Source organism: Bos javanicus, chromosome 20 (genome assembly GCF_032452875.1).
Source record: "Bos javanicus breed banteng chromosome 20, ARS-OSU_banteng_1.0, whole genome shotgun sequence".
Taxonomy (NCBI): domain Eukaryota; kingdom Metazoa; phylum Chordata; class Mammalia; order Artiodactyla; family Bovidae; genus Bos; species Bos javanicus.
Window position 1 is genome coordinate 26,208,703 of NC_083887.1, and position 19,836 is coordinate 26,228,538.

Below are 19,836 nucleotides of genomic sequence, written 5' to 3' on the forward strand. Positions count from 1 at the left end.
TAAACAGGATATGTATATAGGAATGTATTTATAACTAGAAAAGTTGGAAAGTACCTGGTTTATTATTACTGACTGAGTAATTCATTGTCTAACATTTAATAGTTTAAAAATACCCTTGTATTAGACTTGTGGTTATGCTGTCTACGTACTTTTGAGACTAGGACAAATGTACAAACGTGTGTGTCTGTTCTGATCAAATAAACTGTAAAACATGGGTTTAAAAATCCCTCAAGTTGGTGAATAACTAATTTTACTTTTAGTTATTTACTAATTGTATTTTTAGTTTTTTTTTTTTACTAACTTGGTATTTACTTTTACCAAAGAATGTATCAGAATAATTAAACTGGTTTGTGTACAAAAAAGCTCAATTTAATTGTTTATATGTATAGCTTTAATTTTTTTGGAAGCTTAACTCTTAACTTCTCTCAAAATTTGATCTCAGTATTCTTCCCAGGGTTACATGTATCTTTCTTGGTACAGTGGATCTCTGCTTCTGTTACTAGCTTCAGTGGTCAGAAATTTATCAGGCAAATTCTAGGAAATTGCTGAGAAAAGAAAACTAAAGTTTAGAACAAGAGCCACGAGGAAGGGAATGGATATTGTGGAGCTGAGAAGAGAGGCATGAGAAGGTTTGGGAGCAGAATTTGAAAGCAGATGGTAGAGTTGGACTGTCATAGATAAGGATGCTGTATGGTATTTAAGACTTAAAAGGTTGGACCAGCAGAGCCAGTGTACTAGGGATAGATGAAACTGATGATCAAAAGCAGGAGATTGTTGCTGAGTAAGAAGGGCCAGAGAATAAATGAAAACTAAAGGTCAAGATAAGGTTGCAGTTAGAAAAATTACCAGGAGACTGGCAGTAGACACATATCCAAGAGATAAGAGATCTTTGAAACTAAAACACAGTCTATTTCCTGCTGGAGCAGGAAACAGATGATATAATTTACAGACCAAAAGCATCCCAAGGCCTTGAGGGTTAAGATCAATGCCGTCCTCAGCTAGCCACCATCCTAATAGATATCAAGAGTAGGAGAGGGGCTAAGGGGTGCAGAGGGTCCTTCTGAGATGCTCAAGTATTTTAAGGTATGTGTTGATTTTGTAATCATATTTTCCAAAGAAAAATTTATTGTGGGTGGCTTGACATTATGGTACAGAGTCTGACAACAGGAAAAAGATTTAATATTAGGACTGTCTCAAAGTATTTAGGCCAAACAGTTGCTGTAGTTACTCTGGACTGGAAAAAGAAGACAGGAAAAATGATTTTATGGAGCATAAAGAATAACTTAAAAATATAAGCCTCAGTCTCCCACAAAAGGGATTAACTCAGTTCATGGCTCTAACAACAACACAAAAAAAAAAATGTAGCACATCTTCTATTAGACTAAGACTGAAATGCTTGACTAGGTCATTGTGGTCATAAAAAGCAAAGACTTTAAGGCTGTTAATGCTTTCTATCTTATTTTAAAGAAAATATATATCATTGATTTCTCAATGAATCATAGAGTACTAAAAAACAATGGAAAAAAGGAATATGGTCAATAATACTGTAATAACTTTGTATGAGGACAGGTGGTGAATAGAATTACTGGGGTGACCATTTCCTAATGCATTTAAATGTTAAAGCATGATGTTATACACCCAAAAACAACATAATACTGTTCCTCAACTATAACAACAACAACAATAACAACAACAAAACCCTGTAAGATTCCACAATTGAAGAAAACATAGAAGCGTGATGATAGAGTAATTTTGATGCTTAAAAAGGAAGATTGTGCTTAGTTACTCAGTCGTGTCCCACTCTTTGTGACCCCATGGACTGTAACCTGCCAGGCTCCTCTGTCCATAGGGATTCTCCAGGAAAGAACACTGGAGTGGGTTGCCATGCCCTCCTCCAGGGGATCTTCCCAACCCAGGGTTTGAACCCAGGTCTCCCACATTGCAGGTGGATTCTTTACTGTCTGAGCCACCAGGGAAGCCTCAAAAGGTAGATTAGTCTGAGGCAAAATAATATACCCTAATGCTGCTGGAGAAGCAAAGTAACTCCTGAAGTCCCTTTTGGAAAGGGATATTCTATTCCAAACCACTTTTAAGTCAGTAAAGCAAGATGATTTTCCATTTGATCTGCAGTCGATAATGTACTAATAATTTTGTAAATATAAATACATGTTGGCAATATTGTGTGCTGCAGGGGAGTTTTACTTGTCAAGTCTGGGGTCATAGAGCAGTAAGAAATTTTAGAAAGGTGAACATTACTAGAAATGAAATATAGGTGTGTTCAATTTTTTCTTTGTGATCTTAAATATTTGGTGATAACTTCAAAGAGTCCTATTTGTAAAAATTTCTGTTCAAATTAAGTCAGTAATTGTACTTAAAACCCTATCTGTTGACCTGGACAAGCAGCATATATTTCCCCTCTAAAATGTACTTTAATATGTAAATAGATTCTTTTTAAAGAATCTTAAGAAATGGCTTACAAAGCACAGCTGCCTTTGTATCTAAGAAGACAGTAATCTGACGAATTTAGCAAAATTTCTGGGTTTAATAGTAGGCCTACTCATAATTGTACAAGTTGCTGGAAAACACTTTGGATTTCATCTTATACCCAAATATGAGAGCAACTAGATTTGTTCCGATGGCGTTTTTTGAGGGAGCCACCAAGATGTCTTGTGTTCACCAACACAACTTACTTACATAGCAAGTGAGCAGAGGGATTTTTAATAGCAGTTTCTAATGTAGTGCTTCTTAAGGTGAGATTCAAGGGCCATGTGCTTTGGAATCACTGTAGACACTAGTTATTAATAAAGTGTGGATCCCTTTTCCTCATTCAGAATATCTCAGATAATGAGAAAGCAAACCCTGGTGAGAAATTATGGGAATCAGAATTCCTAACAAGCTCCATAAGAGATTCTAGATCAGAGAGCTCCCATTAGTGGTTCTTTTGCTCACTCTTTGGGCAAATGCAAAAGTATGGTATTGCTTACCTTGACTATCAGGATCTGGGGGTAAGAAGCAACCTTATCCCATGAGTCCTGGCAACCTGAGCCTGGAACAATTGCAGGCAGCTATCGAGGGCCTCCTTCTAGTGTAAGTTCTGATGGAGTTTTGCAATTTCAAGTGGGAGATTGCGTTGCTATTGTGCTGTTTTCAGACTTTACAGTTTCCTGCTTTTCCTATCTGACTGTGAGGAAAAGACTTAATGTACTTTAAAAAAAATTTCTGTGTTTTCTTTCCCATTTTATTCAGGACCTATTTGTAATTTCACTATACATTTGCTCAACTGAGAGATAAGCATACCTAATTTTTAATTTTTTGCTTATGATGATTATTTTTTATGTTTTAGTATCCTCTTTTCTCTCTCTTGTTTTCTTTGATATTTTTGAGACCTTTTTCAAAAAACATGTAAGTAAGTGCTCTGATCAATAACCTTTTTCTCAATGTAATATCTTAAAAAAAAAAAATCTTCCTTCAGGGTAATTGTGTCTTTTTCCTTTACATCTGGTTTTCTGGCTACTGATTCGGCAGGGACCCTGGCCTTGTTTCTGCTTCCTTTCAGACTGAAAGATAAGATAATGAGAAGGGACATCACTGTCCCAAATGGGCTCTGGCTCTGGCTTCTGACTTTGCAAATGCTGGATTCTCTCACACTTTCCTTTCTCACACAAGACCTCACAAAAGCAGAACTTGCGTGGCGCTGGCGGCCCTGTCCGTGAAGGGAAAACAAACATTTTTCTCTCTTAGCTTTCTCTTTTTCGTCTTATTTCTTCTTTTTACTTTTAAACTGATTTTAATATCAGTATGCTCAGAAAGAAAATAATTTCATTGTATTTTCCCAGACTTTTTAATGACTTTAAGGAGTTCAGAGAAAAGTAGGAGAAGAGGTTAAAAAGTAGTTCTGGGCCACTGGTTTTCAAAACACTTGGTAACACATACCCATAAAAGTAGGTTAATAATTTTACAATATGAACTCTACTTACTTCTAGGAAAAGCATTTCTTTGGGGGAAATATAGCTTTAAACTCTGAACATAATGTTTACATTTCCTCTTATCGGGTTTAGTAATTACCTTATTAGTGACAAAAGGGGGTAAATATAGAATTAATAAATTAAAATTAACAGAGAATTCTCAAACTTCATTCTATCCAATAGTTTTCTCTACTATTTTTTTTTTTTTTACAAGTGTAGTTTATAAGTAGATCTGATTTACATCTCCCCCACAAACATGTAATTCCCTCTAAAAGTTCTGGAACATGAGTGCTTCAGTCTATTGGGTGACAATTTTGCTTTCTGAAAGAAGTAACCTGAAGAGATATGTGGTATGATGATAAGATGTGTTTTCTAGAAAATAACTTTATTTGCTTCCCTATGACTGAATGATAGGGGAGAATACAAAGTTTGGTAATTCTGGCTTAGATAATCTAATCTTTCTGTTTTTCTGTTGCCTTTTATTAGTACCTCTTCATAATAGTGATAAGTGTGCTACTTACTACTTCAGTTGAAGAATAAATATATTTAATTTTTATTTTTCTGCCTACAGTGTTTGTTGCTTTTAGTTTAGTACCCCCTCCACACACACACACACACACACACATACACCACACACACACACACACACACACACACACACACCCCATTCTGGAATTTGGATTACATTAAGATTCAGATACTTATTTTTTTTATTCATTTCTATCGTTTTTTTTGGGACACCTCCAATCAGCAATGGGCAAGTCAAATATTTTAAAAATGTAGCCAATAAAGTAAAACAAAAACACCTTTTACTCCCCCCGACTTTGGATTTCTTAATGAATATAACAGACAGTAGGCATTCTTTAGGGGAATTTATGCTAAACGTTATAGTAACCCTACCACGTTTCTCTTCTGTTACTTGGCAGGCATTGCCACACACTCAGCTTCTCTTAGCTTTCACCCTTTTGGCAGGAAATTTCTTTGGTTTATTCTTTTAATCTGAATTTTACCTGACCTGACCTGAACCCATTTGAATGGAAACATTCTTTAAAGAAGAGAAAAGGCAGTTTAGCTAGAAGCTGGTTGAGGTCTCATTGAAACACTGCTCATTAAATCTTTATGGTCAAGAAGAGGCATGAGTGGTCTTAACACACACAGAACTACCATATATTGTCATTTTGTTTTTTTCACAAATCAAAATAAAATGCGATTGCCATTGGTGTAAATAGTTGGTAAGACTTAATTAGGCAACATATTCTGCAGCCTAAACATTGTCAGAGTAAACTACATTAACTCATAAAAGTGTATTCTATTTGTTTAAGCAATCTTCTTTTAAATTTTTCATATCAAAAGCCTTCTACAAGTAAGTGTCACTAGAGACCTTTAAAATTTCATAGTGCCCCATCTTCAGTAGTGGATACTGGATGTTATAGGATACCTGGAATGCTGAATAAATGCAAAGCACAGTATTTTATGATCAAATACAGAAGTCACACAATGGAACAGCTACATTACATTTTAACCAACCCAGAGTTTATACTTGGCATGTGTTTTAAAAACTTAGCTTATGGTTGAACACAATTTTCTTGTTTTAATTATTCCAGAAGTCTGCCTTATTTATATTAAATCCAGTTTTAACCTACTTAGTTGTTACCTCACTAAAGATGCATTTGGAATTATGTAAGTGCTGATAAATTTCAAATTATGTAATTTAAGGAGAAACTACAACTGAATTGTACTTTGAGCAGAAATATGCTCTGTTTGCGTTCATGGGCAATTTACAAGAAGTGGGAAACATACGTTGATCTCCTTGCCTGGGTTTCATCATGTGGTCAGTGCAAGGTGAGTAACAGCTGTGCAAGTAACAGCTGTCACAGATAAACATAATTAGTAGTAGAAGATTAGCACCAGGTATCAAAGGGCACATGGACAGCATCACCATCAGGCAAGTCAGGGAAACTGTAAATTAATGTATTAGCTTGAAGCACATGAAATTGCCATTTTTGGATCAGAAGTAGTAGAGAATAAGCAGTTTCATATGATTCAATCTTAGATCTTTCAGAAGGAAAGAGGACGTTGGATATAATTTGACTCATGTTTTCTTAAGCTGGAGTTAATGTGAATTGACATTAAGGAGATCAGTAGCCCTAATCTAGTTATTCATTTAATTGATAGTTTTGGGGAGCTTATGATATGCCCAGTACTGTTATGATAACGGGATATATATGTGAAAGAGACTAATAAGTCCCTTGCCCTCATGGATATTATATTTCAGTGGGAAAGCCTGGCAACTAGTACGTAATACATGATGTCACTGCTCAATTGAATGTAGAGATTGGTGTATTAAGTTCATGTATGCATTTTTTCCGGAGGGAGAGTTTGTTGAATTCATGAGGGTGGTTTATGATCACCAAGAGATTAAGGACCAGAAACCTATTACACCCTAGTCATTTGCTAGATGTAAAACCCAAAGGACAGATGCAGAGTGATTCGCTCATCACCACATGGTTCGTTAATGGCTGACTTAGGATCAGCACCCAGGCATCCCATGTCACTATCAGTCATTATTGCCCACTGTAGGGGAGATGATCTGTGATTTTTCATCTCTTCTCTGTATTTATTCTCATTTTCACAGGACCTGACACCATTTTGACTCAACAAATTCATGCCAAGAGCTGAGAGCCTGGTCACATAGACCTCAGTGCTAACTTGAGTGTTGTGGCATTTTAGCTTTGTGACTTCAGAAACTTGCTGAAACCCTCATGGCCCCAGTTGTCACATTTGTAGAGTGATGCCATAACTGACAAATGGTGAGGATTAAATGAGATCATTTATACACACACACACACACGTGCCTTCCTCCCAATTCCTTGGTTATATTGCCTTTTACTTGATAAGCACATGTGCTATTGTTATTATTGTGTATGTGTTAAGTCACTTAAGTCGTGTCTGACTCTTTGTGACCGTATGGACTGTAGCTCGCCCATGGGGCTCATCTGTCCATGCAATTCTCCAGGAAAGAATACTGGAGTGGGTTGCCATGCCCTTCTCCAGGGAATCTTTCTGACCCAGGGATTGAACACGAGTCTGTTAACGTTTCTTGCATTGGCAGGTGGGTGCTTTACCAATAGGTCCACCTGAGAAGCCCAATGTTATCATTACTCTGTTTAAAATTTTTTTAAGTCTGTTCTTTGATGCTATGGCCCTAGGCTGTAAAAATTCATTCCTTCTGTCTTCACCACACTCTAATTAAAATGGCAGTGATTGGACTTTTTTACTAAATTCAGTAAAAGGCAGAGGCAGTAGAGACTAACTCCTGCTACAGAGCACAGAGCATGCGCTCTGTAGCTTGGCTGCCTGGGTTCAGATCCTGGGTCCACCACTTACTATGTACGTAGCCTTGGGTCAGTTACACAGATTTTTCTGTGCCTTGGTTTCCTCATACGTAGAATGATGATAATAAACCTCATAGAGTTTTTGTGAGGATTGGATGAGTTAGTATATAACAATCTTGTGAAGTGGACATCATTAGGCTTGTTTTAAGTAATCAGACACTTTCACAGATTCGTTTAAAGTCACCTCCTATGCATGGCAATCCTGGAGAAGGAAATGGCAACCCACTCCAGTATGCTTGCCTGGGAAATCCCATGGACAGAGGAGCCTGGGCGGGCTACAGTCCATGGGGTCGTAAGAGTTGGACACAACTGAGTGATTAAACCACCACCACCATGCATGGCAGAGTCATTATTTGAACTCAGTGTCAGTACTTCCTCAGTGTGTCTTAATGTCTTTAAAATAGGTGGGTGGGAGAGGGCCTCGTGTGCCCTCTATCCCCAAGGTGGTCTTTACAAGTCTTTGTCCTCCTTGAGAGGAGTAAGAGGAGCTGCCCCAAGGGCCCTCTCCGCAGCGGCATTCTGCCAACCCTCTGTTGACTGGACAAATACTCTGAGGGCTTAAGTATGGAAATCTAGTGGTCTCCTTTGTCATCCAGTTTGAGACTGCCTCAAACACCAGGGTTCCACCAGATTATAAACTCCTTGAAAGCATTTTATGTGTATTCACTACCTTTAGCAGGATTGTACAAAATGCTGGGCACGCAGTAGATTCTTAAGAAATTTTATGCCTATTTCAAGATGATTTTTCTCATTCTTTCTTCCTTGTGTTTTTATGTAGTGGCAGAGTTTTGTATGGTAAATGTGCTATTTTTTATTAAAAAATTAAATTATTTTCCCTGTAAAAAGCAACGTGTGGATTGATTGGTTGGTGACTTGCCATATCTAACCCTTTGAAATCCATCCTTTGTCTTTGGCAAGCGGAGGCGGGGGATGTGGCTGTTCCTGCCCAAAGGGATCCTGATTCATCTTCTCTGGTGGCAGCAGGGCTCAGCCCCTTCCTTCCTGCAGGATAAATGAGAGGCTTGGAAGAGTGGCTGCATTCGAAGGCCCTGGGGGCCAGCTCTTTTTCCCACAGTCCCTTCTTCAGCCTCTGACTCAGTGAAGCTGGCTCTGTTCTCTGGTCTCCTCTTTTCTTCTCCAAGCTTCGTGTGCCAGAGTTGTTTTCCAGAAAACAGGCCATGTAAAGTCTATGACCCACGCTTTATTGATATGGAAGACAGATGAGTGAAAAGGAAACCAGAACTTTTCCTGCATTCTGTGATCAAAACATTTTTTATAGAAACCTAGTTCTTTTATAATGAAACATAGCCAGTGAGGTGGGGATTTCCTGCTGGCTCAGATGGTAAAGAATCTGTCTGCAATGTGGGAGACCTGGGTTCAATCCCTGGGTTGGGAAGATCCCCTGAAGAAGGAAATGGCAACCCAGTCCAGAGTTCTTGCCTGGAGAATCTCATGGACAGAGGAGCCTGGCGGGCTACCGTCCATGGGGTTGCAAAGAGTTGGACAGGACTGAACAACTAATGCTTTCACTTTTCACTTTCAGCCAGTGAGGTAGGGGCCAAATTCCTAGTGTGATGTTTATCTTCTTCCTCCAGTACATTCAGAAACTATCTACCTCAGGATTATTTTTGTTTGTTCTAAGAATTATCTATCTCGTATGAGAAAGTGTGTGGGTGTGTGTGTGTGAGAGCGAGAGATATATTGTCTTTTCTATTGTTACAACTAGAAAAAGTTTTGAAATTTCCTCCTATTTCATTTTCACAAAGTTAAACCTAAAGTAAAAGGTATATTTTATAAATAGGGTTAATTGATGTTGCTGATCATGCAGAGCAAAACTTTGGTAACATTTTCCACAGGATAAAGATGACTGATTTGGGAAAGATGGAAAAGAGTGGATGAGGAACTTTTAACCTCTGTCCAGGATCAGGATACCCTTATATATGAAACGCTGAGATGGCGCACTGGGGAGGGTGTCAAATGCTGAGAAACAGCCCAAGTGAGTAGGCAGCAAAAAGATTTATGGCAAAGAAATCTCAAAGGACCTCAAAGTATATACTCAGACAGAAACTTGAATGTAAGTTATTTATATAGTTGAGGAAAATAGATATGTATATTTTCTATTCCATAGGTTCTTTTTGTATTTCAAAGAAGAAACCCTTTCATATCATCTTAAGACTATTCATCTGAAGTGTCCATTGCTGTATCCCTAAATGGCAGAGGAGTAAGATGAATATCTTCAGTCTGTAGGGAAGTTGGATTTGGGGAGCATATTCTCCAGTGGTAAATAGGAAATTTGAAAATTATTTTATGTCTCCTGTTTTATTTTTAAATAACATATATACTTAAAAAATCTTAAAATCGATGTTCTAGGAAGATGTATCAGCCTTGTCATTTGGCCTGAAACCCCCAGCACCCTTTTTGACCAGTGTGTTCCTATATGCTTTCTGTTTGTTTCTCCTTGAGAAAGATGCTTAGATGATGGAGGGCTTTTTTTTTTTTTTTTTAAAGGATAAACAGGGTGAAAAGAATTATAAGAACATATTTGTGGTTTCTAGATTCATCCTGGGTGTCAAAGTTGTGCAGTCCCAAGTCATTTGACATGGAATCTTTTGAAGAAGAAATATGTTTTAGTCCCTCAGGCTTCCCTAATAGCTCAGTTGGTAAAGAATCCGCTTACAATTCAGGAGACCCCGGTTCGATTCCTGGGTCTGGAAGATCCGCTGGAGAAGGAATAGGCTACCCATTCCACTATTCTTGGGCTTCCCTTGTTGCTTAGCTGATAAAGAATCCGCCTGCAATGCAGGAGACCTGGATTCAGTCCCTGGGTTGGGAAGATCCCCTGGAGAAGGGAAAGGCTACCTACCCATTCCAGTATTCTGACCTGGAGAATTCCACGGACTATAAAGTCCATGGGGTCACAAAGAGTCAGACACGACTGAGTGACCTTCACTTTCACTTTCGCTCTCTGCTTAGGAGGGACCAAATGCATTATAAATTTTTTATGGAGATTTTATGAACTGAGTATCTAAGTACAAGTATTTAATAAATAATTTGCATAATTTCGTATAATATCTGACAAATAATTAGAACCGAAAAAAATACTCAATTTGCTTGAATTATCCTCTGAGTTAATTTGAATTATCATAAGCTGAACTGCTGTCTCATATAATGAAATGAAATGAAGGGACCAGTATTGCCATGAGAGGAGACTCTTAAGATCAGGGAAAGAGAAACCAGAAAGGATCTGGTCACGTTAGGATCTTTATCATGTTAAGGAGGCATGGAGAAGGTCTGAGAAGAAGTAAAAGGCACATCCTGGAGAAAACTCCTACTGATTTACAGGCCCATGTTTGATTTAAAGATGTATATTAAAAATATAATCCATACCAGAAAAGTCATGGAATTATCCATTTGAGAGCTAGGCTGGACTTCTAGCAGCCATGATGTTCCATCAATGTACACATCATCTCAGTTTGACAGTTGGACAAGCGACATGAAGAGAGTGGCCCAGGTTCATGTGGTTGACAAGTGGTAAAACCGAGATCATCACCCCGGTTTCCTGTGGCAGCTACAGAATTCTTTCAGCTTGAACTCTTCTGCTTTCCTGTAAGTCAGGGTGTGTGGTCCGTGTCTTGTGGGTGGTGAAGCATTTTGTTTTTAAAAAACATTTGTGGAGATGTGGATGGACCTAGAGTCTGTCGTATATAGAGTGAAGTTAAGTCAGAAAGAGAAAAACAAATATCATATATTAGCAAATATATATGTGGGAGCTAGAAAATGGTACAGATGAAACTATTTCTAGGGCAGGAGCAGAGACGCAGATGTAGAGAATGGGCATGTAGACACAGAGTGAAGAGGATGGGGGGGATGAATTGGGAGATTAGGATTGACATCTGTACACTACCATGTGTGAAACAGTGGAAAGCTGCTATAGAGCACAGGGAGCTCAGCTTGGTGCTCGGTGGTGACCTAGGGCTGGGATGGGGGGAAGGAAGTTCAAGAGGGAGGGGATATATTTATATATATATATGGCCGATTCACTTCATTGCATAACAGAGACTAGCACAACACTGTAGAGCAACTATACCCCCATTTTTTTTTTTTTAAGTAAGTAATGTAAGCATTTTAGATGGTGGAAATATCATGGTTACAACCAACATATGTATGAACATTTTTTAAAACTATCTTAGGCGTCTATATGCAGAGGCCAGGAGCTTCAGCGAATGAATCGTTCAAGTCCTAATTTGGTGAAAATACTACAGTCCTATGGAGCATTTTTATATGGAATTCCCTGTAGCAGTCTAATTTTAAACAGCTGGGACTCATTTGTTGCTGTAGTCTATTCTACTTCTTGAAAAGACCTATATATCTATATCTATATCTATATATCTGTATCAGAGAAGGCAATGGCACCCCACTCCAGTACTCTTGCCTGGAAAGTCCCATGGGCAGAGGAGCCTAATAGGCTGCAGTCCATGGGGTCGCTGAGGGTTGGACACGACTGAGCGACTTCACTTTCACTTTTCACTTTCATGCATTGGAGAAGGAAATGGCAACCCACCCCAGTGTTCTTGCCTGGAGAATCCCAGGGACGGGGGATCCTGGTGGGCTGCCGTCTGTGAGGTCGCACAGAGCTGGACACGACTGAAGTGACTTAGCAGCATATATATATATATATATATATATATATATATATATATATTTTTTTCCCCCACACAGAATTGGAACTTTCCAGAAAGTCTGAACACATTGCCCTCCTTGAGCGGATAGAATAGCAGCTGCCTGCAGATCCTGCTGGACCGCTGGGGCCTTTGGTCCTCCCTCCGTGTCCAGCTATTACAGTGATGCTGTGATAAGTACCAGTTCAAGGTTGAGGGGCTGGCTGCCTTCCAGAATCCTATTGTTTATGCCCTTCCTTGTATTTAATGTTCTGTTTCCGTAATTACTGACGCTGAATCTGATCAAGAACCCAGGTGTGCCACCTCTTGCAGATCCGTGTTGTCTTGAAGGTTCAGGAATCCACAGTCTAGTTGGAAAAGAGTAGTAAAGGGAGAAGGAAGGATATATTAGTTGCCTTGACTCAAAAATATGGCGAGAGAATTTTGTAACATACAAAGGTTCTTACATACAGCCACTTCTTTGATAGTTCTATTGTGGTTTGTTTTACACAATGCTGTTTGCTGTATGAAAATGACTCCTATCTATTAGATGTGATAAGCAGAACAAGGCCCACCCTGACTCCCCACCTTGCTCTTACCAAAATTTATCTGATGAATGAATCAACAGGAAGTTTTGCTAGAAGAAGTTGGTGGCTGGGGTTTATATAGCAAGCAGTGAGTGGTTTAGAAGTATCGTAAGACCAAGCCTCAGCCTTGCTCCCCTGCAATATGTTGGGGTCCAGGTCAAAAATAAGGCAAGTGTATGTGAAAAGCAAACCACTGGCTTGGGGGTTTTCTTTTGTTCTCTGGGAAGTGTCCCTTGTCTGATATGATACATGGTGTTCCAGCTCAGACTTTCCAGGGGCACAGTTAAACTTTTCTACAGGGAGAGGAAATGATGGAGTACAACATAACTACAGTTTAATGCAAGCAAAGTGTCACTAATAAACTTCAAGGCTCAAAGTACAAATGAATCCTTTTCAGGTGCTCTCTGCTGTTCTATTTTATTTCAGAACCCTGGCTTTCGGGGCTTCGGTTTATCTGGATAGATCCACCGGTGCTGACTCATTCATTCCTGTTTAGCAAATCTTTACTGAGTCCTGTGCACTGTGCTGGGCACTCAGTACCCTGAGAATCATAGCTCCTGATGATATGGATATTGTAGGAAAGCTCCTGCTTTTAACCTTAATCTACTTTCTGAAGTGGTCTTTCTCTACCAGTTCCATAAGAGAATTAAGCTGTACAGAAAATGATTTGAGTGACAGTTTCTCAATTGTCTGAAGGATGAGTGTAGTTGGTACCATTCCAGATGCACTGGAGATGAGTTAATTCATCACCTGCTATGCACACTTTAAATATTAGAGCTAAATGGACCCTTATTGATGAGGGTTTCTTGGGTTTCTCAGAAGGAATAGGTCCTATCTTCTTCAAGCCCCTGCTACAACCTTTGTCAAAACTACTACTAGGAGCCATTCATAAGGATTAGGAGATTCATAACACCCTCCCTCCTCCATACACAACTGGCCTTGAGGAGAGAAAGAACAAATAAAAATCAGTATATTCTTATAAGAAAAATAACCTCTAGTGTTGAACAAACTGGGTGACTATTTTACGAGTGAAGATGCTGTTCAGAGGTGATTGGTAATCAGATAGTAAGATGTATTGAATTTTGTCTGGAAAGGATGTGAAGCAGCTAGGAGTCTCTGGGGACTAAAGAAAGTTGAGGACCAGGCATTTAATAATATCTGTTGTGAATGTGCAGTGAACTAGCATCTCTTTAAATGATTTTGAGAGCTGAAAATAAAGATTGGACTTCCCATTTTACTCATTATTTTAAAGACATTTCTCTTGGCCTGGAACACATGGATTTTGGTTTGAATAGGGTTACACTCCCAGAGAAGGCAATGGCACCCCACTCCAGTACTCTTGCCTGGAAAGTCCCATGGGCAGAGGAGCCTGGTAGGCTGCAGTCCATGGGGTCAGGAAGAGTTGGACACAACTGAGCGACTTCACCTTCACTTTTCACTTTCATGCATTGGAGAAGACAATGGCAACCCACTCCAGTGTTCTTGCCTGGAGAATCCCAGGGACGGGGAGCCTGGTGGGTTGCTGTCTATGGGGTCGCACAGAGTTGGACATGACTGAATCAACTTAGCAGCAGCAGCAGGGTTACACTCCTGTGAGTTCAGGTGTACCAGCTCATTGGTTTGATGAGGTGCCTGTGATCCAGTTCTTGGGTACTAGCTTCTATGCTAACAGGTTCCCTATCTCATATATTTCAGATTATCTATCCTGGATCATCTCTTTATCTCTCCATTTACTCCCTTTGCACTTTAGGATTCTCCAGAAAAGTAGTATATTCATATATAGATACACATACACACATATATTAAAATATGCTTACTCCTTGGAAGGAAAGTTATGACCAACCTAGATAGCATATTCAAAAGCAGAGACGTTACTTTGCAAATAAAAGTCTGTCTAGTCAAGGCTATGGTTTTCCAGTGGTCATGTATGGATGTGAGAGTTGGACTGTGAAGAAAGCTGAGGGCCAAAGAATTGGTGCTTTTGAACTGTGGTGTTGGAGAAGACTCTTGAGAGTCCCTTGGACTTCAAGGAGATCCAACCAGTGCATTCTAAAGGAGATCAGTCCTGGGTGTTCATTGGAAGGACTGATGTTGAAGCTGAAGCTCCAATACTTTGGCCACCTCATGTGAAGAGTTGACTCATTGGAAAAGACCCTGATGCTGGGAGGGATTGGGGGCAGGAGGAGAAGGGGATGACAGAGGATGAGATGGCTGGATGGCATCACTGACTCGATGGACATGAATTTGAGTGAACTCCGGGAGTTGGTGATGGACAGGGAGGCCTGGCATGCTGCGATTCATGGGGTCGCAAAGAATTGGACACGACTGAGGGACTGAACTGAACTGAACTGAACACACACACACATACACACACACACACACATATATTCACACACATGCATATCCAAACACATAATATATATTAATAAATAAATTTTAGTGTATTATAATTATACATGTATTTATGTATATTATGTAACTATAGTAAGTATATATATGTATACAAGCATTTCTATTTGTATATATGGATACAGATACAGATGTATAGATTTATTGCGGGGTTGGTGGTTCACACCATTATGGAGGCTGAGAAGAGCAGACCAGACCCAGGAGAGCCAATGGTGCCATTCCAGTCCCAGTCCAAAGGGCTGAGAAGCAGAAGAGCTGATGGTATAATTTCCAGTCCAGGGGCAGGAGAAGACTGAGGTCTCAGCTGAAAGACAGTGAAGCAGAGAGAGAGTGAATTCTTCCTTACTCCTTTTTTGTTGCATTGAGGTCTAAAATGGATAAGATGCGGCCCGTCCACCTTGGAGAGGGCAACCTCTTTACTCAGTCTACCAATTCAGATGCTAATCTCATTCAGAAACACCTTCAGACACACCTAGAATAATGCTTAACCAAATATTTGGACACGGTGTGGACAAGTGGACAAATAAAATTAACCATCACACTAAGCCAGTTCTTTAAATGGCAGTTGCCGGGCTGCCCTGGTGGCTCAATGGTAAAGAATCCACCTGCCAATGAAAGAGACATGGGTTCAGTCTTTGATCAGGGAAGATCCCGCATGTTGTGGAGCAACTAACTAAGCCCGTGAGCCACAGTTACTGAGCCTGCTCTTTAGAACCTGGGAGCTGCAACTACTGAGCCCACGTGCTGCATCTGATGAAGCCCCTGAGCCCTAGAGCCCATGCTCTGCAACAAAAGCCACTGCAATGAGAAACCCGCGCAGCACAGCTACAGAGTGACCTCTGCTCTCTGCAACTAGACAGAAGCCCTTGTGGAAGTGAAGACTCAGCACAGCATAAGGAAATATTTTTTAAAAAATGGCTGTTGCCTACCCATACTTTTTTCTCTAGCCTTTCCATTCCATTTCCTTCTGATAATCTACCCCTCTGTCCCAAACATACATGTCCATAAGACATTTTGTTCATGCTTCTACCCTGAAGAAGCACTAATTTTTAAAACTTTCTACTTACCCTTTTGTAATATTTGGCTATTCATATTATGCAGGTTGATGATGGGCTACACTGACTTACATTAAAGTCTAAAAATGTTTCAGACTGTGTATTTATTTGTTATACACACCCCACCTTTATTCTGTTCCTTTCTTTCTCACTGCTGCATACTATAGTATCAGCCTCTCTCCTCCTAGTTTAAGGCTTTGATTTACAGTGATTTTTCTTAGGGACAAGAGACTTTCCCACACAGAAGATGCATGTGTCTGTATGGACTGATATTGGGTAGGACTGAAATCTTTGGTGTTTTCAGTCAGCTACATCTTGTCTCCATCAGTGTACTGCTGTGTCTGGGACCCTCAGAATCCTGACTCATTCCATGAATGAAAGAGAAAATATTTCAATTCTGTGTTTTACTTTTCTATCTTAAGTGAAAAAGAAGTCATAATCTTAGTTGTTCTTTACATTGATCTCTGGATTTCACCCAGTTCATCTGCCAAAACCTAATGGATCTGTTTGCTAGAGAAAATATGGGAAAAGAAGAAACATTGATCATTTCTAAATATGTTTTCAAATATTTATTAAAGGCCTAGTGGGTCCAGGGCCTTGCCATTGAGAACAAAAAAATATTATATAGAGGCGTGGAGAGTTGTTGATAAGTATCCAGGAAGGCTAAAGTTATTATTCTTTATTTAAAAAAAAACACCTTGTTCTTAAGTCTCACAAAGAGAAGTAAAACAAGGTCAACAATTTATTAAAAGTAGTCACCATATTATTATTAAAACTCTTGAAGAGTCCTGTTCAGCTAAGCGTCAAATGTAACATGCTTTCACATATTAGCCATAGAAACTTTATCAGAGGAAATGCTTTAAAAAGATGACTCTCTAAAATCTCAGATATTTTGATTCCTGTGTTAGATTGTTCTTGTTCAGTCGCTCAGGCGTGTCCAACTGTTTGGACCCAGCAGACTGCAGCACTTTCCTTCACCATCTCACAGAGCTTGCTCAAACTCATGTCCGTTGAGTTGGTGATGCCATCCAACCATCTCGTCCTTTGTTGTTAGATTAAGACACGTTTTTGTCCAGAATAAGTGAAAGTAGTACTACCAATATATGCTCAAGACATTTTGGCGTATGTGTATTTTAATTGAACATTGGAATAAACATATTCATTAGGAAATTAAGCACTTTACCTGAAGATTTTTAGATCGATTTATTTAGGAGTAGATCCTTTAACTTTGTCAGTTTCAATCAAATTTGCATCATTTAAAGGGGGATGATTTAAGCCTGATGAGGGTTATTTGCTTCATCCACAGGTCCTCATGCCCTTGCTGCTTCTCTCCCAATAACACCTCATCTCTGATGCAGAGGCTCCTCCACTGCCCTCATTTTGTCAACTAGGAGTGGTCAGCAGTGTGTTGAAGATACATCTATCTGACCACTGAGAAAACTGTACTATGAGGAACCTCCTATTATATGCGTGATCATAAAATTCCAGATTTTAGATTCAATGTAGATAAATCATAATATGAAAGAGCCTTATATTGACTTTGCTGGCATCAGAATAACTATATTTAGTACTTTTCTCATATTAAGCAGATAGACGACTGTTGAAATCAGTAGTGGATACTAGAAACATGAGGTTTACAATAGAACTTAATATATTACCTAAAAACTCAAACCAGGATGAGAATAAAACTAAGACACACAAAATTTGCCCTCTTGTAGAGCAACAGTTGTTAAGGTAGTAAATTGCTTGGGCTGGGATTTGAAGGATCTTGAATATAGTTCAGTCTCTACTAACAATTAGCTCTGTGACCCTGAGTAATTTTGTAAATACCTCCAGGGCTCAAAAATGCCCTTTCTAAAATAATGGGGCTAATAGAGGTTCTTAATCTCTTTTTTGGTTATGAGCTCCTATATATGACTCATAAAACCTATAGATACTCTCCCTAGAAAAATTCATGAATGCATATTAGCACTAAATTTTGTATGCCTTTGAGGAAGGTCCTTGATTTCCTAAAGTACATACATGGATTTGAGGATAAGCATAGCTAGACAGAACCAGTTTTGAACTTCATATTTCTATATGCTGCTGCTGCTGCTGCTGCTAAGTCGCTTCAGTCATGTCCGACTCTATGTGACCCCATAGACGGCAGCCCACCAGGCTCCCCCTCTCCAATTCATGAAAGTGAAAAGTGAAAGTGAAGTCGCTCAGTCGTGTCCGACCTTCAGCGACCCCATGGACTGCAGCCTACCAGGCTCCTCAGTCCATGGAATTTTCTAGGCAAGAGTACTGGAGTGGGGTGTCATTGCTTTCTCCGATTTCTATATGATCAGATCAGATCAGATCAGGTCAGTCGCTCAATCATGTCCGACTCTTTGCGACCCCATGAATTGCAGCACGCCAGGCCTCCCTGTCTATCACTCCCGGAGTTCACTCAGACTCACGTCCATCGAGTCAGTGATGCCATCCAGCCATCTCATCCTCTGTCGTCCCCTTCTCCTCTAGCCCCCAATCCCTCCCAGCATCAGGGTCTTTTCCAATGAATCAACTCTTCGCATGAGGTGGCCAAAATACTGGAGTTTCAGCTTTAGCATCATTCCTTCCAAAGAAATCCCAGGACTGATCTCCTTCAGAATGGACTGGTTGGATCCCCTTGCAGTCCAAGGGACTCTCAAGAGTCTTCTCCAACACCACAGTTCAAAAGCATCAATTCTTCAGCGCTCAGCCTTCTTCACAGTCCAACTCTCACATCCATACATGACCACAGGAAAAACCATAGCCTTGACTAGACGAACCTTTGTTGGCAAAGTAATGTCTCTGCTTTTCAATAGGCTGTTTAGGTTGGTCATAACTTTCCTGCCAAGGAGTAAGTGTCTTTTAATTTCATGGCTGCAGTCACCATCTGCAGTGATTTTGGAGCCCATAAAAATAAAGTCTGACACTGTTTCCACTGTTTCCCCATCTATTTCCCATGAAGTGATGGGACCGGATGCCATGATCTTCATTTTCTGAATGTTGAGCTTTAAGTCAACTTTTTCACTCTCCACTTTCACTTTCATCAAGAGGCTTTTGAGTTCCTCTTCACTTTCTGCCCTAAGGGTGGTGTCATCTGCACATCTGAGGTTATTGATATTTCTCCCGGCAATCTTGATTCCAGCTTGTGTTTCTTCCAGTCCAGCGTTTCTCATGATGTACTCTGCATAGAAGTTAAATAAACAGGGTGACAAGGGTTCCTCAAATCACCTTTTGGTCATGAGAACTTATTAAGGAGTTCTTTGTCTCTTCCTGACATCAAACCTGTGGCTGGGCTTCTTAAGAAGGATCTTGCAGCTGGAGCTTAGTGCCCAGTCTGCTAAGAGAAAAAATCATTTGTGAGTCTACACATCTCTGGAGCATCTGTAGAAAACAGAGCACTGACCCAAGTTTCTTCAAAAAGCCAGAAAATCTGACCTGATAGCAACTCACATGGAACAGACTTAGGGATTTTACTTGACCACAACCTCACTTCGAGCCAACAGTATGACATAATTTCTAAAATTGTCTGTATAAGCCCCTGTAGCCTTTAAAGAAGTTGAATTTCCAAATTCTGATTTTTGATTTGAATGATCAAATCCCAGGGCCCAGTATAAGACATGTTATATTTAAAATTTAGAGGCAAGTCATGGGGATCATAATTTAATGGATCATTGTTGATGTAAAAAAAAAAATTAAAGGGGAGGGGGCAGGATGAAGAAGGATCTAGAAACTTTGCCATATGAGGAATGATCACA